The sequence below is a fragment of the Pseudorca crassidens genome, chromosome 12, assembly GCF_039906515.1.
Source record: "Pseudorca crassidens isolate mPseCra1 chromosome 12, mPseCra1.hap1, whole genome shotgun sequence".
NCBI lineage: Eukaryota > Metazoa > Chordata > Mammalia > Artiodactyla > Delphinidae > Pseudorca > Pseudorca crassidens.
This window is the reverse complement of record NC_090307.1, coordinates 51,082,085-51,105,036: the sequence shown is the minus strand read 5'-3', so window position 1 is coordinate 51,105,036 and position 22,952 is coordinate 51,082,085.

Here is a 22,952-nt window from a genome sequence, read left to right as displayed (position 1 = left end):
TGTGTACTCAGCTGGGACCCCTGCGATCCGTGGCCGGCTGGGTCTCTCCTCACTTTCTACCGAGCTGGCTACCTTCTTATTCTCTCGGCTTCCCCGTGAAGCCCCGTTTCTGTGACTCAGCGTCCAGTCAGACTACGTACTGACCCAGTGAGCCCTTGCAATGCTCGCACCCTCCCTGGTTTTCGCTCAGCCTTGCACTGCTCCTGGTGCCATGTCATTCTGTTTCTTTCTCCTCTGGAGTCATAGAGCAGAAGAACTTGCTTTGTCTTGATTCCTCCTGCAGATAGAGGACTCCGCTTTGGGCAAGGATGAATGGGTTACTGGGAATGGTGTTGTAGTGTCATATGGGGCTCTTCTGGAAAACTCTCCCAGGCCGACCAGGCAAACAGCCCTCAATGTCCTCCAGGACCTGATGGGCGTCCTGCCTCACTGCTAACAGGGACGCTGTGGTCTGTGTGAGTGGTGCTCCCTGGTGTGGTGCAGCATGGCAGCCCTGCAGCTGGCATCTCCATGGGGCCAACAGCCCCATCAGTCAGGGATGAGGCTTTGCTCATATTCTCTCTGTGGGAAGGGCACTGCACGATCAGTGGCCTTTGTCATGCTGTAATCTCTTTTCTCCTCAGCTCTGGGAGGGATTTGGTAATCCAAAGAGCAGAAAATCGCCTGCTGCACAACCAGTTCTGCTCTCCAGCCCAATCCTGGGCAGGGAGGAAATCAGGGGAAAGGTTTGACCCTCCTAAGATATGCCTAATTATTTTTCAGAGCCCTTCTTAGGCCAGACCTTTGCTTTGAAGCTGTTCCTGACCTCTCTTTAGGGTGACCAACTTGTATGGCCAGGATTTACCCCTTTTTGAGCACTGACAGTCTTACCCCCCAGAAAGCCCCTCCGTCCCAGGCAAACCGGGATGGTTGGTCCCCCTCTCTCACTCCAGTCTCCCTCCTGAGCCTGCCTGTCTGTTGCTGCACACATGACACTATGTATTCACTGTGCCTTCTCTGTTAGACTGTGGGCTCCATGGAGAGAGGGGCTCTGTCTAGTTCCACTTTATCTGTCCTCACGCCTGGTACTGGTAGGTGCCCCGTAAGTATTTACTGAGCGTGAATCACTGCTCAAGGCTTAGATGCTGGATGAATAGCTCTGCTCCCAGTTTCAGTCTTGGGAACTGACGAGGCGTACATTTCTACCTAAGAATTTGTGCTGTGTACCCCTCAATATTCCACATCTCTGATGGGTCACTGCTTTATTCCTTACAAGGAAAACTGGGAAACCCAAACTTCAGAATGATTGTGGAGGCCTCGTAGTCTCGAGTCACCACCTGTAGCAGGTAAACTCTTACTATTTAAATAAAATAAAAATGAGGGTTGTTTTCTAAATATTTATTGTAGACTACTGGAAAACACAAAGAAGAACATGCAATGACCCACAAGTCCATTACTGGAGAAAATTGCTGTTATTTAATGTATCTCCTTTACAAAACAAAAATTAAATCATAATTTTTTAGCCTATTTTCTTATTATTTTCTAATATAAGGTGAACATTTTGTCTTATGTCATAGTCCCTTCCGGCTGCTATAACAAAAATACCATAGACTGGGTGGCTTAAACAACAAAAACGTATTTCCCATAGTGCTGGACGCTGGGAAGGCCAAGATCAAGGTGTGCACAGATTTGGCGTCCAGTGAGGACCTGCTTCCTGGTCCATAGATGTATGTCTTCTCTCTGTGTCCTCATATGGCAGAAGGGGCAAGGGAGCTCTCTGGAGTCGCATTTATAAGGACACTGATCCCATCATGGGGCTCCACCTTCATGACCTAATCACCTCCCAAAGGCCTTGCCTCCCAATACCATCATAACGGGGATTAGGACCATTCAGTCTGTAGCTCCTTGTCAATAGCACTCTTCTACCACATAATTAAAAAAATTTAAAATTCTTTATAAGAAACAGAAGAGGTGGGCTTCCCTGGTGGCGCAGTGGTTGAGAGTCCGCCTGCCGGTGCAGGGGACGCGGGTTCGTGACCCGGTCCGGGAAGATCCCACGTGCTGCGGAGCGGCTGGGCCAGTGAGCCATGGCCGCTGAGCCTGTGCGTCTGGAGCCTGTGCTCTGCAACGGGAGAGGCCACAGCAGTGAGAGGCCCACGTACTGCAAAACAAACAAACAAACAAACAAACAAAAAAGAAGAGGTGTTGTCAGTTTTTATTTGTATGTTTTTAGTATACTGAATACTTTAATCATAAAACGTATAAAATTAATATATGCTAATTTATTTATTTATTTATTTATTTATTTTTGCGGTACGTGGGCCTCTCACTGTTGTGGCCTCTCCCGTTGTGGAGCACAGGCTCCGGACGCGCAGGCTCAGCGGCCATGGCTCACGGGCCCAGCCGCTCCGCGGCATGTGGGATGTTCCCAGACCGGGGCACGAACCCGTGTCCCCTGCATCGGCAGGCGGACTCTCAACCACTGCGCCACCAGGGAAGCCCAATATATGCTAATTAAAAAAAAACCAAAACTATTCCAAAAGGGAGAGAAGAAATCCCACTCCCCAGAGATAATCATTGTTAACATTTTGGTGTCCATCTTTTCAGACATTTTCCTGTGCACAGATATACATACTTATGTGCACGCAAACACACTACTAGCAAGGCCGAACATCTCTTTATGTGCTTACTGGCCATTTGAATTGTTCACTTCTAAAGTGTTTCTTCATGCAATTTGCATTTTTTTCTGGTTGGGTTTCAATTCTTCATATGGATTTATATGATTATTTTAGCATATTAGGGCTGTTAAACATTTTGTTTTACAATTTTAGCAATATCTCCCTCAGATTTTAATTTCTTTTAGCCATTTTTTGTGGTTTTTTTTTGCTCTTTGGAACTTTAAATTGTAATGGAGTCTAATATACCAATATTATCTTTTTAGTTTCTGTCTTTGGCTTAATGTAAGAAAGGCCTTGGCCACCTCCAAACTATTAAAAAAAAAAAATCTGTGGTTCAGTATAAATTCCCTTTTTGTATTTTAATTTTTAATCCATCTGGAATTCATCTGGCATAAGGAATTATGCAGTAAGGATCCAAATTTACTTTTTGCCCCCAGAAGGCTAGCTAATTGTTCCAACATCTTTTTCCCTTTAATAAGAAATGCCAGCTCAAGCAGTTACATGTACTGTTCTCATTGTTGTTATTCTCCAAAATATTCTGCAGTTGCAGTTTTCATTTTTTTCCTTTCACCAGTGAAATTTGGAATGATCTCACCCCTCTGGAGTGGGTTCCATTTGTTGTTTCTATGCTATTAGTCTATTTATATATGGTCTTCTGCTGTGGCCAGTGAATGGTCTGAACTATTTGGAATTTATTAAGGGTTTTTCTCTGACGTTTAACTTTTGTAAATATCCCACTTTGTAAATGTTGACAAGAGGACACAGTCTCTATATAGTATGCACCTCTGTCTCTCCTCTCTCTCTCTCATGTGTGTAATTTCTATCACCGTTAAGTGTGTGTTTGCGCTTTTTCAAAAGAGGTTTGAAACTTGGTTTGTTGTGAAGGAGGCCCCTTTGACCTTTAGATTAATTAATTGCCTAATTTACTAGAGAGTTCTTTCCCCCCAGTTTTATTGAGATGTAACTGACATACAACACTGCATAAGTGTAAGGTGTCCAGCATAATGACTTGACATACATAAATATTACAAAATGATTACCAAAACAACCATCACCTCATAGAGTTACAAAAATTTTTTTTTCCTTGTGATGAGTACCTTTAGGGTCTACTCTCTTAGCAACTTGCATATATACCACACAGCAGTGTTAGCTGTAGCTATCATGATTATTTTGCTAGAGAGTTCTACACAAGTTTTTGGGCTCAAATTTTCAGATAATAATAACATGCTATGTTGCATTTTAAAAATATTCTTTTCCTTTCAACCATGCTGAGTCATTTTATTTTAGATCTATCTCTTAGGTACAGTTGAGTTTAGTGTTTTGATTCAGGGTAAGAATTTTTTTCCCATTGACGGCTTTATCCTTTATGTATGGTTGTTATCTTGGTTGTGTTTGTTCTTACTTACTTGGCATTGGTGGCGGATGGTTCTGTTACCTGTTCTGTGATTCATCCAGCCCCCGACTTGGCTGTACTTCCTAGTGGGCAGAGTATATTCTCCTTCCTGTTTCCTTAACTTTGGGCTCTGTGGGCTTACTTTGACCCATGCAGTATAGATGGAAGGGATAGTGGCCAGTATTGAGCAGAGACTTTAAGAAGCACCTTGAGTGTGGCTTGTCCCTTGAGCTTCTATCCCCTTGTATGAGAAGCCCCAGGCAGTGGCTGTCTCTTTATCTTGGGATGTAGAACGAGAAGACACCAGGAGACCAACAGAGCCCAGCTGAGCCCAGCAGAGCTGCAGCTGACCTGGAGACCAGTGAGCAAGAAATACACGTTTGCTGTTGTAAGCCAGGTTTTGGGTTGTGCGTTAGCTGCATTTCCCTTCCCTTTTCCCATCCATTCTTTAAATTTATTTTCTTCCTTCCTTCCCTTCCATCCACTGGTCACTAAAAAGCCATTAATAGGCCAGAATGAAGTAGGCATCCCAAGTGGGGATCAGGGCTTGTGTTCAAGGTGGGGACAGGGGCTTCATGGGGTTAAGAGAAATATGTTGACGATAATGGGAGTCAGATATCTTACTACTGGAAAAAGAGAGAACATATATGGAAGCAGAGATAGCTAGAATTAGGGCTGCAAGATATAGCAAATAAAAATTCAGGGTACCACTTGGGACGTATTTATACTAAAACCTTTTTTTTGTTGTTCATCTGAAATTCAAATTTAACTGGGCATTCTGTGTTTTGTCTGTCAGCTCTAACTAGAATAAAACCTGGAGTGTTGGATTGGAATTGGAGGGACCAGCATGAACTCATATGGCTTTTAATATATAGAGATAAATATAGAAGTAAATATAGATGTAAATGTGATGTGTGTGTGTGTGTGTGTGTATGATGTGTACGCACATATATTTTCTAAGCTCTGTTCACTCACAGGGCTTTGGGACAATGACACCCTTAGTATCCCGAGCACACTTAGTATCCAGATCTTGGTTTCCAAATACTCCTTTACCAGGGCTCCTGGGAGAAACGGCTTACTCCAGGGCTGGGGCAAGGGCAGGACAAGATGATCCTGGAACACCTCGTTGTGCCAGAATCTAAGGAAGTGCTCAGTGAATGATGGACAGCACAGATGCTGGCTGGAAGTAACTCCCACTGGCCAACTCTGGGACAGTTTGAGCATCAAAATAAATAGTAATGGATTATAATCTATTGAAGAAAAGAGAAATTTTTAAGTCCACAATGACGTAAATAAACAAATTGGGAGAAGAGAAAGTTCTTCCTTAGAGCAGAAAGATGGATGGTAAGAGAAAAATCATTACTTGGCAGTTTTCATTGTAACGCATGCAAATATCAAAGGCTGCTAAACTGAGTGTGTGATAGTGCACTGAGGAAGAAGATTTTACATAATTTCAAAGTATCTCCCTGAAAAAAATTTATTAATCACAAAAGGGAAAACGTATCTGTGCAGGAGCCACCTGGCAGATATCGCCTTAACGAAGTTGTCATAGCTAACACCACTGGTAAGAACAGGAATGGATGTTACGTGCTGTCCAGTTGGGTGCAATAAAAAGAACACGTTGTCTGTGATATTCCAGGCAAAGTGAAAAACATGGCTCTAATCATGAGGAAATACTGGACAAAAATTGAGAGACATTCTACTGGCCAATAATCTTAAAAAAATGTCGAGATCATGAAAGTTAACAAAACATGGGAATTGTTCCAGATCAAAAGAAGCTAGAGATTCAGCCCAATTGGGTGGAACATGTGGTCCTGGATTTGACTCTTTGCTCTAAAGAACATTATTGGAAGAATTCTGAATATGGGAATTCCTGATATTATTCTTTCAACTTTTTTTGTAAATTAGTAACTCATTTTTTATAGAAGAAAATCTATAAAAACATCTTTATAATTTTGAATATAGCAAAAATTCCTTAAACAGGATTCATGAAGTGCTAACCATGAAGGAAAAATAATGAATTGGAATGTATTAAGTTTAGAAATCTCTGTTCATCAAACAAAATCCTTAAGTAAAAAGGCAGTCCACAGAGTCAGAGATGAAATTCACAAGACATATACCTGACAAAAGACTGACACTCAGAACATATAAAAACTTCTACGAATAAATAAGGACAGATAAGCCAACAGAAAAAAGATAAAAGACTTAAACAAGCACATCACAAAAGAGGATATCTAAACAGCCAACGGTGCCCTACCTGTTGGTCATTTAGGAAATGCAAATTTAGATCACAATGAGAAACTCAGGAAAAGTAAGCTTTTGGAAAAAGCTGACTAATTAAATATCTATTTTATTTCAGGTTTTTAAATGTTTTTTAAGCTTCCTTGATTATTGTTCTCCCTGATAATTTCAAAGGTATATGTATTCTAAGTTGTTGCTTCTTCTCTCAAATAAATTATTTAAACTCATATTTCTCAATTTAGCACTTCAGAATCAAAGTGGTATTGATGGACTTTGGAAGATAAAATGAGGAAATTAGCACACTTCCCCTTCCTTCCCCTTCTCCCCTTCCACTCCTTTTAAGATGCTCTGAGATTTTTGTCCTGCGTTGTGTAGGTGTGTCAGGAATGATAACATTGCTGTATTGATTTGCAACCACAATAACTACAGTTTCTTAGATTTAGTGATGTATTTAACTGGTTTCAGTATTATTTCAATTTCTCTCAATTGGCAGACTTACTTTTCAGTGGTTTTCAGTGTGGGTGGCTAGGTGAGAAGACTTCTTGATCTTTGCATATATTACAGTGCCTTCATGTATGTGTATGTGTTCATATTTGGGTCACGTCTTTTCCTTGCATACTGTAGACATTACTTCGCTACTTTTTGCCACCTCATGGTTCTCAAGGAAAGTCTGAGCGTTATCTACCTTCTTTGTTATGTCAGTAACTTATTACTTCTACCTGAATGCTTATTGGGCACTTTCTTCATACTTGAAATTCAACAACTTGCCAGATTTGATTTGCTGAGTTTTGTATTATTATTTTGTCTGGTATAGAGAGAGCCTTCTGAGTTCTTTCGTTTACACAAAGATTTTCTTCTATTGTGATTTTTAATATTGTTTGTTGCTTTCTTTGGTTATTTCCTTCAGGCATAGCAGTTATTTATGTATTAGATTTCCATTATTGGTTGGCCACATCAACCATATTCCATCCATTTGCTTTTATCTTTTAAACTCTTTCCCTATTCATTCTGCATGATTTTCACAAACCTATGCTTTGTGCCATCATCATAATTCTATAGATTTAATTCTGTTTCTAGTACCATCTTAAAATTCTACTCTATCATTTGTTTCCAACATATTTACTCAACTCTTCTGATTGCCTTTTCATCCTAGTATATCTTCTTTTATCATCTTTCACTCCATTTTTTGATTATCTTGGGAATGCAAAATAGTTGTCTAAAAACTTCTTTGTTTTCTTAGATTAAATAATCATCTAAACTTCTTTATTCATTACATGCTTGCTTCCATATCCTCTTTTTTGTCGTTGTTCTAGAATTATTGTTCAGGTACCATGTTGGTCATTTTGGAATGGGGACATTTCTTTCTGAATGGTTCTTTGTTCTAAATAGTTTCTGTGGAGTTTCACTCTCTTCTTTATCGAGAAGTTGTTTGGATCTTCCCTTTTCATCCTGATCTGGAGCCTAGATGGTCAGTGTTCACATTTTCTGTTTAGCCATTGAGCTGTTTGAGGAGAGTGCAAATGAAGTAGGGGTGTGAGAAGCTGTAGCCAGGAAATTGGCCTTTTCAGTAATTAAATCTTTATTTTATTCCTCAGTAAACTTTTTAGTTTTCAGAACGGTCGGTGTCTAAGCAGGACACAGAAACCATCTGAGTACTTTCAACAGAGTGTATTGAATGCTGGGGATTGGTTACATGGGTGGTAAGAAACCTGAGAAGGCAAACGGGACAGTGAGGTAACCCAGAGATCATCAGCAGCAGCAAGTCCCCACACCTAGGCTGGAGGGTCCAAGGGAGGAGACGGTGTTCCTGGAGCTGCCAGTCAGCCGGCAGAAGCTAGAGTAGGAGCTGGAGCTGTGGAGAAAATGCCATCGCTATTGGGCTGGCTCCTGAGCCACAGAGGGAGGGGGCACCATACCCCACTTTCTTTCTTCTCCTGCCCGTTAGTCTCCCAGCAGTGCCCCCCACTCACCAAATCCTGCCAGAACAAGCTGACACAGGGGCTGGAAAGTGCAGCCTAGCGTTGTCAGCCACTTTGTGGCAAAGACAAGAGCAGGGGTAACAGCTCAGGACAGGCTCAGGGTTTTTGTTCCTCCCATAGACATTCTCTCTCTCCCTCCATATCTATATCTATATCTATATCTGTATCTATGTCTGTGTGTATATGTATATATTTAAATTATTTTTCATTAAGAAATTTTTTTTGCTAAGTTACTTCTCAAACTAAATAGCTACACACACACAGAGCACATGCTCATATACACACATACAGTGTGAGTGAGATCTTCTTTTCTGTGTTATATTTTATACTTTACTTGGGAATACTACTGACTTTGATACACTTATTTAGTTTGTAATAGTCACCTTTTTGGATTCTCAAGTAGTCCTAAAATCTTTCAGTTTTATAGTTAATTCCTTTGGGTCACAAGTAGGACTGATTTTTCTCTCTTCATGATTCTTGTGGCCAATCTTGTGAGTCTTTCTGGTCCTGGGAAGTCTTAGGTCACCACAGTCTCAGAAGGAATTCTGCACTTGGTGTCCCACTGTGTCTGGATTCTAAGGCGACCTGTTCAGTGCCCTTCAGCCCAAGTGCCTCCAATCTGATGGCTGCATGGGTTTAATACTTGCAGCACCATCTCCTTTATGGGAAGAAATGTTCTGCCTTGCTTCTAACCCAGGAGTTCTGTTCTAGTAAAGCAGCCCACACTTCTGGAACATGCAATTCTGTAGTAGTTCTGGGTTTTACCCTGGTGTTTCCCTCTGCTCATGTTCATTCCCAGTTCCTTAGCCTTGTACGATTTCTAGAATAGCTCTGCAAATATGTGTCACATATGCTGCCACTACTCCTTCCCTCCCACTCAGGGTTGACATCTTTAGCTAACTTTTTTAATAAAGCAAGTTGATTAATTAAGTTGATCAGTCAATTAAAATTAATTTATTATGTTCATTTTTGGATGAATATGACCTCAGAACACTTCTTGAAACTCTACTGGAAGGCTCTGCCCAGTGGCATGTGAAAAGACAACGTATTTTCCATCTGGACTTTGTGGCAAAGTCCAAACTCCACATCAAGCTTCAATAGGCAATGGTCTGTTACAAGGCAATAAGCCCAAGGTGTCCCTTCAAGAGTGAGACATTGACTGATTCTACATTTGCCATTTCTTTCCTTCAGTGGAAATCTTACCAGGGAGCACTGGACAGTAACAATAACGCTGATAAGAAATAAAGAGGAAAAAGCAGAGCTTGTCTAGATAAAGAAAGAGTGGGATTTAGAGCTCCATTGGAGGCTGTCATAGATGGTGTTCACTGGAAACAGACGCTGAGGTGGATAGTTGCATGGAGAAGGCTTCTTGGGGAGTATTCCTGAGAGATGCATCTGCAAAGAATTGAGGATGGCAGGAACAGGCAGTGGGGAGGCTGAACCTCCAAGGAATTTGCAACTGAGCCCTCAGCTGATTCTCCAGGAAGATCTGGAGAGAAACTCAGATGAGGTGGAGCGCTTCAGAATTGTCCCAAATGGAAGGAAGGGCTAAGGCTGTCTGTTCCTGCATCAGCTAGTCATTGACTATGGGCTATTTGCAGCAGGGGGAGTGGAACCTTGGACAAGGTGGTTCCCAGTGGGATATTGTGCCACAAACTTGGTATGGTGTTCTTTTCCCTGCCTCAGACACTCTACTGGATCATCTGGCCCATGTGGCACTGCTGAGTGCACCTGCATAATAATAACCTTAAAAGGCATAAGGTACAATAATTTGTCTTTTACTTTGGGAGGAATGTTCCAATAAGCCCAAGTCTGCTTGACCTCTAAAAACTCTTCACTGATATAGTGGGTTCCCGAATCTCCTTAGGGCTTAACGTCCACCTTTGAAGCTCATATCTCTTACCAAGATATTCCAAAGTACTTGCCACTTTCTGCAAATCCTTGACTAACATGATGTTAGTGATATTGTGGACCAATGTGATGTCCTGGGAAATCTCCAGGATGTCCAAGTCCCTTTGGACTATACTACAACAGAGGACCTGGGGAATTAACAGTTAACAAGGCCCTGGGGGAAGACAGCTGTATACTGCCATCCAGCCCATGCAAATATGAATTGCTTCTGATCCTTCTTTCTAATTGGGATGGAGAAGAAAAGTTATCCAGCTTACTAGCTATGGTTGTGAAGGTTGCTGAAGATTGTGTCAAAGATACCACATTAGCCAGAGCGGCTACAATTGAGACTTCCGCTTAGTCAAGTCTGTGGTAATCTGTGTGCTGAAGCAGCCCCATGCTGGCCTGTGAGAGCCGACTGCTACGTTTTCAGAAGCCTTGTGAGCTGGTCGTTAAGCCTACGGTGGGAGCATTATACCGTGGAAATTGGCAAAGCCTACAAAGCAAGCCTCCCCTGACCCCTGGAGAGCCGGCTGTGAAACATGTACCAGCACACCACTGATGGTAGTCCACTGTCATCCACCATGATCAGTACGGTTTTTGTAGGGGTCGGAGTGGTAGGTAGGTAAATCAAATGGGAACATCATGGCAATCACCTTTCCTGCATTCTTTAAAATTTTGATGATGGTGCTAATTTTTGCCATTCCCCTTGAGATATGATTTTGTTTTATATTTTCTATCCTGGGGTGTGGGGAGCAGAGGGGACATTTCAGAGGCTACCGCTTGGCTTTCCCCACTACAATAGCTCTTATCCCAAAGATCAAGAAGCTGATGTAAGGGTTCTGTCATTTATCATGTGTGCCCATTCCAATTATATATTTGGGTAAGGCAGATGAGCACTGGATGGGTCTGTGGACCCAATGGACCCATATTGGGCTGGACTTGGGTCATGACGGGATTCCATATTCCTCAATTATAATGGAGGGCAGAATGGTGCTTTGGGTCCCTGGGAATCAAAGTCAACTCAGACTCTGGGAGCAGCAATCTTTGTAAGTTCCCATTCTCTCACTGGATGTTTACGTGAGTTAATGGCTGTAGGTCACCTTGGGGAAGCACTAGGAGAATTATTATCGAATACACTTGCTGTGGTATCCCAATGTCATTTTTGTGGGGACCTGACTTCTCTTTCAGCTCTTCTGGAAATGAGAACTGGCTCAGGTCCAGAAGCCTGGCAAGCGATCATGACTTTTTATTTGGGCAGCTGCCTGCAGACTCTTGATCATCCATTCTTGATTTCTTTTCGTTGGATAATTTGTGCAGTACCTTGCTGGCTGCTCATCAGTCTTGCCCCTAGGAACATCGTGTTCTGTTTACCATCTCCATAGCTCTCTGAGTGTCCCTGGCTTCTATTCTGACCTTGATTTTATTGTGATAATTGTGCTCACCTTGCTTCAGATGAGGAGGTGCTGCCACTAGTCCTCTATTATTTCAAGATTCCTGTTGCTTTCAATGGGCTCAGTTCTGTAGTGGTGTTTCCTCCTCTTAGCCTTGGCCACAGGAGAGTCACCAGTAAGCTCAACAATGCTGATGGACTTCCCTGGTGGCGCAGTGGTTAAGAATCCACCTGCCAGTGCAGGGAACACGGGTTCGAGCCCTGGTCTGGGAAGATCCCACATGCCGCAGAGCAACCAAGCCCGTGTGCCACAACTACTGAGTCTGCACTCTAGAGCCTGCGAACCACAACTACTGAGCCTGCGTGCCACAACTACTGAAGCCCACATGCCTAGACCCTGTGCTCCACAACAAGAGAAGCCACCACAATGAGAAGCCCACGCACCGCAACGAAAGTAGCACCTGCTCGCCGCAACTAGAGAAAAGCCCGTGCGCAGCAACGAAGACCCAACACAGCCAAAATAAATAAATAAATGAATGAATAAATAAATAAATTAAAACAAAAACAAACAAACAAAAAACAATGCTGGTGCCCTCTCATGAGCACATTTCTTCCCTCTTTGAAAAAAAAGGCGTCCTCTGGGCCCTCCTGGTGGTAGTAGGGTTTTCAGACTTACCCAGTAAATCCCCTCTGGCATACCCACTTCTCTGAGCCTTGATATCCCTTTCTAGACTATTTGCCATATCAGTTTTGATATTTCTAATTCATTGGGCCATTCACATGGGTCATATCACATTTTCCAAGCTTTTAAGAGCCATCCTAGCAGTTGGGTATTTGCCTACATTTGCATATAATGGGAAAGTATTCCAATGCTGATAAACTTCCCTTCATGCAAGCTTATGTTCCAAGCCCCCACTTGCTAGTATCCATTCCCACACACACCTTCCCCACTCCTGCCAGCACATATTGGCCAGATCCTGCAGCTCCTTTGGCGGAGAGCTCATATTCTCCACTTGTTGACCCGGCACATCCAAGTTAGGGGGTGCTAAGGTTTAACCGTGTTATCTGTCTGGTTCTCAGGAGGGCCAGTGGGAGCAAGCATTATCTTTTAACTCATGGCATCAGTCAGGGTCCAGGCAGGAGGCAGCAAACACACAAGAAATCTGAACAGAAAAAATTTAAAGAATTACTAACTAGTAAAAGGTATAAAAGAGGACTCCAAGAACATAGAAATAGCACATGTGGAAAGTAGCTACTACTGCTAGGGCTGAGGGAGCATGAATAAGGAAGGGAATAAGAACTTAAGGAGAAGAGACATCTCCTCCATCCCATAAGGCTGAGATCCAGACCTCCTTGGAGAGGGCATGGCTGCCACAGGAACACACAGCTTGCTGGTGGTGAAGAAACTTAGTAGAAGGCACAGCTGGTACTGGTCTGCAGGAAGCAGCCCACAGGGTGGGGGAGAAGATCACTGGAGGGTGCAGGGAGGAGGTTGGAGCTGGTCCACCAGGGCTGGTGAGTACCACCCGGTTTCCTGCATTCTGATCTGTTGGCAGTCAGGCCAGAGGAAAATGGCACGATGGAGCTAGTATGAGAAGCCCCTTCCTGTGGCTATGGCCTTGCAGTGGCACTTCAGGGCCCTCTGTTGACAAAGATACTGCATCTTTGAGAAGGAAGAAATGGTTACAAGGTCAAGCTCCAGGGTCACAAAGCATGACTGCTGTTCTTTGAAAGGCCAGCTTAAAGGTTGGCCCTTGGCTGGCATCTGGGAACTTGGATTTGGTTGGGGGCGGGGGGAAGGTTCCCATAATTCCCAGAACTAAGAAGAGTGGCTTACTGTGCCTACACTGTACAAACAATGTGGTTCATGCTGAACACTTGCCTTCCTTCTGGGAATCTGAAATTTTGTTATGTGTCAGGCAGAGGCTGCCTACATGATCAGCCCCCAGTAAAAACTCTGGGCCCTGAGGCTCTGATGAGCTTCCCAGGTTGGTAACATTTCACATGTGTCGTCACACTTCCTGCTGGGAGAATTAGGTGTAGTCTGTGTGACTCCTCTGGAGAGGACCCTTAGAAGCTTGTACCTGGTTTCCCCTGGACTTCATTTCATCTGCCTTTTCCCTTTGCTGATTTTGCTTTGTATCCTTGTGCTGTAGTAAACCGTAACTATGAGTATGACAATGTGCTGAGTCCTATGAGTCCTCCTAGTGAATCATCAAACTTGGGGGTGGCCTTGGGGAGCTCTTCAGGCAAGTTGGGGGGCATTATCTCTAACAAATGGGAGTGGGGCTCTTCTGTAGGCACAGAGGGTTCAGGGGACTCTGGGAGCTAAACATTCTCAACTGCATCATTCAGGTATGCCCATTCCAAGTCTCAGAGTCCAGCGCTTTATCTATTAGGGCCCTGATTTCAGCAGAGGAAACTTTCCAGAAGGAGAATTCAACTTTCTCTGAAGCTCTGCTACTCTTTTGATTAGGTTTTGAGCCTGGTCATTCTCTCTTCCTGTCCACTGGCTACAAGAGATCAGCGTTTCCTTAAATGTTGCCTAGAAGGCCATCGGGTTCCCACAGGTTTGCTTGAATTGTTGAATAGTCATCCTGAGCTTGTCATAATCTTTCCTCAATAAATCAAAGGCTAATCAATTCTTTGTATTTGACGTATCTCTCACACTTCTCAAGGGCCAGAGATATTGCACCAGTCAGTGCATTGTGAAAGGACAATCAAAATGGAGTCAGTATGGCTAAGAGAGCTCTTTACAGTGGAGCTGGAGGCCATTGAGGAAGTGTGACTTATGCACATCTCAGCCCAGATGGAATCTGAGCTTTGACCACATCTTGTCTTAACGTGGGCATCCAGAACATCTGCCCAATGTTCCAGAAACTCAAGATACTTAAAGAACCCTTACCCTAAAATAGCTTGTGACAGTCTATCCCTTAAGGATAGTTGGGTCCTTTCTGGTGTCAGTGTCAGTCATAATTCTTGAACAACCTGTGGCTCTTGCGTTTGTAAGCCCCCGACTCTTTTTTTTCCCCCAGAGCACTCTTCTTTGGGTTTTACCCGAATCTGTGTCTCCTGAATTGCAATTCTTAAGACCCCAAATAAAGCTCTTTGTTTTTTGCAGCCTTGATACTGATTATGGTCTGACAGCATCCACTACCACTAGTGAAATGTTAATTGCACCACTGCAGGATGCCAGGGCCTATCTATTCTCCCCCCACCACTGGGGTGGGGGCCCTCATTCTCATCCCCTTGGTTGATCCAGTCGTACTATCTCCAGCATCTTTCTTGCTTACTAGTATGATGACTATGGTTTAATTATACATGTATAACACTTTTTGGAGCTTATTATGTGACTGCACAGAGAGGAGCTCCTTTATTGATTGATTTATTTATATTTGGCTGCGTTGGGTCTTTGTTGCTGCGCTCACGGGCTTTCTCTAGTTGAGGCAAGCAGGGGCTACCCTGTTGCAGTGTGCGGGCTCTAGGGTGCATGGGCTTCAGTAGTTGTGGCTCGCGGGCTCTAGAGCGCAGGCTCAGTAGTTGTGGCGCACAGGCTTAGTTTCTCTGCGGCATGTGGGATCTTCCTGGACCAGGGATTAAACGCGGGGCCCCTGCATTGGCAGGCGGATTCTTAACCACTGCGCCACCAGGGAAGTCCCAAGGAGCTTCTTTATTTCTGAAACCACCCTGGAGGTTGGTGACAGAGTTGCTGTTATCTCTGTTCTCAGATGAGGAAATGAAGACTGAGGTGTGACTAGCCTAAGTCAGATTCTACAGAGTGGCAGGGTCAGAGAATAACCCAGATTTTTCTGACTCCAAATCCTCTCTTTCTTTTTTTTACCACATTGTGCTGCTTCTCCCAAGAACTGGACATTTTAGCTCGTGTAGTAGGTGAGGAATTTGCTTGGTTTGCATTTTCTTATTCAAATAATTATGATCACCTTACTATTGATAATGGCTTGTGGCAATCTCTACAGATACTTTCGACCTGAAAGAATCAATGGTATATGATAGTGGTGCTTGTCAACCTCTAATGTGCCAACAAGTCCCTTGGGGATCTTAAATGTTAAAATGCACATTCTGAGTCAGGGAGTCTGTATTTCTGACAAGCTGATGTTCCTGGTTCTCTACTGACAGAGCAAATAGGTTCTTATTAGTTCTTGAGGAATTAAAGTAAGAAAAATGTAGGAATACACATGTATCTTCATTTTCAACTTTTCAATCTGGTAAAGTGGAAAACATTTCTCATGTCAATTCGACCCATAAACACTCTTGCTTTAAAAAAGTAACAAAAATAAGCCTGCAAAAATTATTAGAATTTGACCAGCCGTAAGATAAAAATAATAATTTCTAACAGCATTATTTAGGAATTTGATTGGTGAAGCTCATAATAGTAAGTCAGATAGATGCCTGTCCTACACCAGATCTCCCTTCCAGTTTTGCAAGGACAGGTCAAAAGACACAGCTCGAGCTTGACCGATCCATGGAGACTGGAGTAAATGATCTTGGGGGGATCATAGCTGTATGGGGTGGCGTTTACAAGCCCCAAATTATTGAAAGTGCTCTACTTGGGTAGACCTCAGGGAACTTTCCGGCTGTCTGTGATAAACTTTAGAAATCTCTCAAAATGACACTCTGCTGAATGCCTGTCCCCCTAGACCCCCAGCCGTTTTCTAGTTGTGTAGCTAAGCTCTGCCATGGTGCAGCCAGGAGCTTGTCTACCCTCTAGTCCCGTCCTTCCTCCTTGCAGGTGCCGGGCCGTGTGGCCAGCGTTAGGCTCCTGCCCCCACTGTCCCTAGGCTTTCCTCAGGCTGCAGGGGCAGGACAGGGGGTGCGGATGGGAGCAAGACATGAGAGGTCAGTCTCAGGGTCAAAAACTGTCCACAGTAAAGGCCACAAAAATCTAAGGTGGTGGGTGGTGATCTTGGAAACAGGAATTGGCTTCTTAATCCTGCGACATTTGGTGGCCATAGTTCAAACTCCACAAAACCTTCCTCTGGCTTTTTTCAGAAAAGAAGACAAAAGAAAAAGCCAAAGGCAATTCAATTCAGTCCCCCCACCCCCCAACTCTGTGTACTAAACCGCACAGCCAGCTTCTTGTGGAGTCCTTTCCTTGACTGCCTTGGTACTCACATGACAAAATATTTCCGCTTGCAATTTTGGGAGTTTCACCTCCCACCCTTCTTTTTTCATTTGAATAGCACCACAAAGGTTTGGGCTGGAGGTATTTTTCCCTATTCAAAATGGACTTTTCCCTTCAAGAAGCAATGCTCCAAGGCTGACAAGTCAATGCATTTATTTATTTGTCTACCCATCCATCCACTTATTTATTTATTTGTTGGATAAGGTAATAGCTTATGGTACTTACCCGGAGCCAGCTGTTTGCAGGATGCCAAGAGCAGGTGGTCTAGGAGGCCTCTGATGAATTGCAAAAGACACTCACCAGCTGCCGACACTGTGTGTAATGAGCAAACCTGCAAAAATCTTTATTTTCAATTGGATTGTACCTTTAAGTAAGCAAGGGAGACAGCCAGTATAACTACAGACCATGACCAACAACCCACATAAACAGTGTGCAAACACAAGTGATTAATGTACCAGCATTTCAAAACATCTAAAGCTAATGAGTCAGATTTACTAGGGTGCACAAAAGAGGGGGAGAGGGGGTGGGGGAGGAGGGAACAGCTTAATGGGCCTTAATGGCTTTGAGCCGAAGCCCAAGAATTCTCCTGCCTTCTGTCCTCTGCACCATCGAGCTGCTAAACAAACGCCCTGCTGGCCCACGAAGGCCACTTTCTTTCTGGCTGTTGGGGAGTGGGGGCAGTTCCACTTTCAGGAGAGAATGAGAGGAGCGATCCGGTGACCACTGCACCCTCCAGTGATCTCTGATGGTATGTGGGGATAATGGGTTACAAAGACAGACATTAATAAGGTAACATAAGAGGGGGGAGGTTTATTAATTTTTCAAGTAAGTTAGCAGGCCCCAGGGCATGGTAAAAGTGTAAAGAATCTGGTGAGCGATGAGGGGCTGGGCTGATTAATGCAAGTCAGCTGTCCTCTGGGGGCCATAGCAATAATGATGAGATTATGGAATAACCTACTGAAGACAAATGAGATGCATGTGAAATAAAAACGAAGTGTCCTAATTCCTCTTTTGGAGTGCACGGTGGATTTTTATGAAGGGAGAACAGAGAGGTACAAACGACAGCGAGAGGAGGTGCCAGGGCTTCTTCTGTTGGAGGGCCTCCAGCCCAGGGATTTCAGGAATTCTGGGCCTGCCTGGGAGAAGCACTGAAAGGGGAGCCCATCCCAGGAACCCTTTCTGCACAGGCAGGGGGAGCAGGCGTCGGTGCCGCTACGCTGTCCCTGTGGTCTGTCGCCCGGTCTTCGCTTACTGCCCGCACGGCCTGCTCCTTTCATGCTACCGTTTCCTCCAGGCTGTGCCAGGAGCTGGGCTTCCTCCATCCGTCAGACTGCCCCCACCTACTCCTACTGCTGACCAATGAGTTTGGAGCTGGAGAAAAGGAAATCAGACTTGTTTTCTTTTCCTTTTCAAAATTGTTCTCTAGGTTTCATATTCGTCCTTTCTCTGCACTTGCTCTCTTCCCTCAGATGCCTCTCTGGGATGCCTCTCAGTCTGTATCTTTCAATGGAGGCAAAGGGAGGGCAGGCAGCCCTTGCCACTCAGCCCTTGCCTTCTACACCGGTGTGCAGAAGATGGATGGTGGTGACCCTCGAGCTCTGAAATGCAGAGTGATTTGAGGAGCTTGCTCTAAAGGCAGCTTCAGGTCCTAGCCTCCAGAGAGTTCGGATTAGGTCCCAGAAGTCTGCCTTTTTTTTTTTTTTTTTTTTTTTGTGGTACATGGGCCTCTCACTGCTGTGGCCTCTCCCGTTGCGGAGCACAGGCTCCGGACGCGCAGGCTCAGCGGCCATGGCTCACGGGCCCAGCCGCTCCACAGCATGTGGGATCTTCCCGGACCGGGGCACGAACCCGCGTCCCCTGCATCGGCAAGCGGACTCTCAACTACTGCGCCACCAGGGAAGCCCGAGTCTGCCTTTTTAACGAGCACTTCGCAAGTGGTTCTATGCTGGTGGCCCTCAGATGATAGTTTGATAAACACTATGAAAGGATACCAGATTTACCAAAGGTTGCCTCTGATAGGCTCTTCTGGATGTCAAAGTGCCTAAAATGTCACTGTGAATGATTCGATCCTTCATATTGGTTCCCTAAGACTTGAGGAGTTCAGGGTAAGATGCAAACCTCCCCCCACACCCTTAAATCATTTCTACATATGACCACCTTAGTGTGAGCCTGTTTTTCAAGTTAGAGCAGGATGGTCAGAGTGGTGGCATCGAGTTCGAAAGGAGGAGACAAGGCAGCAAAGAACAGCCTGGAAAAGCAAGGACTGTCAGGGGAGCCAAGAGCAGGGGAAGGGGAGGTGGTGGGGGAAGCCAGTGGTGCTCAACATTTGCTTTTTGTTTTTGTTTTTTTTTGGTGGCAAAGCATTTCTTTTCAAATGAAATCTAAATGGAAACCACATACAGAAAGCTGATTAAATGATAATACACATCTGCTTTGTTTAGGATTTATAATAATTATCTTTCTAAAATCAGTCAATTATAAAAATGAAGGTGTTTGAATGAATTCAAACATTAGCAGTTGGAGGTTACAGATAACAGTTCCAGCCTTAGATCAGCTGCTGGAATCAACAGATTTGCTCAGATAAATAGTTGCAAATTATAAGTTTGTTGACAGCTGGCTTTGCAATTTTGGGAGAATTAATCACATTGATCTGGATTCTTGCATGAGGAGTAGTAGAAAATTTATATTTTAAAGTTGGATCACTGATGCTATTTAGTAAGTGCCCAAATCCTCTCATAGAAAAGTCACTCAAAAAAGCAATGAGGACATTAAAACAAGCGCTAAAACCATCTAGGACATGATGGTTTACTATTTCACCAGTGCAATTGCCCTGCAGCCAAAGGACACCCCAAGCAGACACAGTGACCCTCACTTGGATTTAACTGGGCCCTTCATGCTTGTGCTTTGTGTACTTTTTGTACAAGTTAAATGAATAGTCATGCACAGGCTGAATTTATGAAAATACCAGTGCAGCCCTAAAATGCTCCTCCTCAATGACACAGTTCCTAGAAATTCTAGGAGAATCTTTATTTCCAAATCTGCACAGAACACTTTACTTGGTTGGCACAAGTTCACGGCATTAAATAACGTTAAAGCTCCTAAGATTTAAAATGTACAATTTACACTGAATTTACATAAAAATGTAATGTAGTGCACATTTACATGTATTATGTTTACGTACATACATATTATTTGTATATACATTTAACGTAATGTGCATTTGATTTACATTAAAAATATGTACACTTCTGGGGGGTGGAGGGAGAGAATATGAGATAGGCGTCACACATTTGAAATTCACATTTAAATAATGGGATTAACATAAAATATGTGTAGAATCTTTGGAGCCTCTCTGAGGAACACAGGATTTGAAAGTCATAGTCCTGGGCCTAGACTTTGCTTAAGACAGACCCTGTCATTGAAGGGGAGATGGGCAGCAGGGACTGGACATTAGAAAATGTCTCAAAGCATCTTTGACAGGCACTGGAATTTTCCTTCCGTCCAGCTATTTGTGTAAGAAGCTATAACTAGGGAAAAAAAATAGCAAGAAGTAAATGAAGGAAGGAGGTGCTGTAGAGAGGAAAACGAAGAGAAGAGGGTGAATTGTGGTGAGTTAGAGACGCCTGGATGAAGGAGCTTGTTTTAGCATGCATAAAGATGGATCAAAAGGGGGCCCTGGAAACTTCTGGAAGGATGTGAGAGAAGAAAAAAGGAAAGGATATGGGATGGAGAGGAGGAAGGGAAGCCAGAGAGGACCCTGGAAGGGTGTAAGTTATAAGGACATGTAGAAGGGCCTTTATGGAAAGAAGCCACGAGGTTTCTGCTAGCGCTGGGAGCCTCCTTTTATCTCCTGGCAAGAGAGACGGGTGCTCCGACGACTCTGTCCTGGAAATCGATCGTGGCTCCGGGCCACCTGGCACTTCACACGGCTCAGAGCCTTGTGCTCTCTTGTGCGCGCCCAGGCGCGCACGCTTTCCTCTGCTGCTCCCTGCGGTCTCGCGTCTCTTCCCAGCTCTCTCCCACTTAGCCCACCACGGCCTGGCTACGCAAGTAGAACAGACTTTCATTTTCTTCAGGTTCTCACTGTGCATACCGACTACCCCGCTTCCTGCCACTCGAGTGGCCCCTCTCCAGCTCCCAGCACCTCTTATCTCTATGGTAACGGCAGACACGGTGATCATCCAGATTTTGCCTCAGAGAGTTGGTCTGTACAAGCAGGCTTTCCTGGGGTAGCTTGTCCTTTTACAGTTAACCGACATGCCTAGGGAGAAGAGCTGCCCCCAACAGGATGGCAGGCGATGGCCTCCAGGTGTGGGCACTTAGCAAGTCTGAGCTGAATGTCTCCATAAAAATATGATGTAATTAACAGACCTCAGCAGCTGGAACAATTCAGCACCTCGCATTGATTTTCCGTGTCTCCTATTTACTTTCAGTGTTTGAACTGTCTGCTGTGACAGGAAATCAAAGAATTATAATGGTGTACGGGAGGGCCATGATGCTGGATCAGCATTTCCTTGAGAAATCCTGAGACTAATCAGTTTATCATTCAGTCATCCCTTTTCACTCCTAAATTAAAGCTGTCCTCCAAAAATGCTAAGAAATAGCAGTTTATTTGGGGAATATTAAAAAAAAAATCAATGTACTATTTTAAACTCTGAGAGGAGTGTTTAAAAAAAAGGGAGAGAAGAGAGTAGGCTCAAAGTAATATGAGATGAATCTGTTTTCTCCTTCAGGCTTGTGATGAGGTTGGCAAAGACATTTGGGTGGAGAGGCAGAAGTGCTACATTCATTCCCCAAGTTTCACGGGTTTGGAAAAGTTACCTGGTGGAACCAAAGAGAGCCTTATTCCAAGTTTTTTCAATCACTGAAATTAAGGAAAATAATTCTCCCCATATGTGCTTATTTAGGAACTTACATATGATACTGGGTTGGCCTCTTCAGTCTCTCACTGTATTTCCAACTCAGGCAGGTGAAGTCAGGATTTTGGATTAACTTCACTTTGGATTCCTTAAAACTGGAGAAAATAGACAGAAAGCTGAGCTTGCGACAAAGAAACGAGTCTCCATCCGAAGTCTGCTAGCTCCAGATTTCTTTTTATGAGATGCCTTGGGCTCCGCTGGTAGTGCTTTTCTTTAAACTCACTGGTCTTGGCAGAGTTCACATCTTTGTCATACTGTAAAGATGCATTTTCTTGGTCTTTTTATTGACTCAAGTAATATAACCCTTTCGTAAATAATTAGGAAAATAGAGAAAAGAAGAAAATTGCCTGCAATTCTCCCACTTAAGCACAATAGCTATTATTGTTTTGGAGCAAATACTTTGGGTCATTTTCAAATGTCAGTTTTTGATACGATTCTAAGCATAACGTGCAAACAACTTTGTGTTTTGCTTTTCCACTGAATATGTGTGGAAGCATTTTCCACGTTATTATTAGCTCCAGTAAATATCTTTTTAATTGCTGCTTGAGCAGCTGGAACATTTCAGCCCTTCACATTGATTTTCCACGTAGCCTATGGAAGTCGAGACCTGGTATTTATTTAACTGTTTCTGTGTTTCAGGACAATAGATCAAATCCATTTTTCACTGTAATAAATCCCATGATAAGCTTCTCTATACATGAGAGTTTTCCATGTATAAAATAATTTCTTTAGGATAAATTCCCAGAAATTACTGGATCAAAGTGCATGAATATTTTATGACGCGATATTTCCTGTTGCTCTTCGAAACTATTATGCGAATTTGTATTAATCACCCAAAATGTTTGAAGAATCATGCCTTATAAGGGTCTTTTGTCCACTAAATAGGGTGTACTGAGCGTGCTTTATGTGTGCAGTTTGATGAAGTAATATCTCGGAGGTAAACGTTTTGGACTTTAAAGGTGTTATTCCACGCATGGGGTTTAACATACAGAAGTGACTTCATTAGAGTTTGTTCGTTTATGTGTGCCGTAAAGTATGAATTCCTTGCCTGACTATAATGTTCTATCTCATCAAGCCTCATAAAGTGAATTAGTGTCACACCCCCTCAGTTTGCCTGTGAATTTTGAAGATGATGTGGACTTCTTTTCAATGTTACATAGTGTTTGGTGGGTATCCCCTTGCTGGGAATAATATCTTTGGAAAATAGGAAAATACCGAGTGGGAAGAAAGTACATTTTCTGGGAAAAGAAGAAGAACCCAGAGAGATGGAGTGAGAATTGTACCAGAGTCCCAGCAGCAGATGTTTTGGGTGTTGAAACTCCCACCAGAACAGCTGC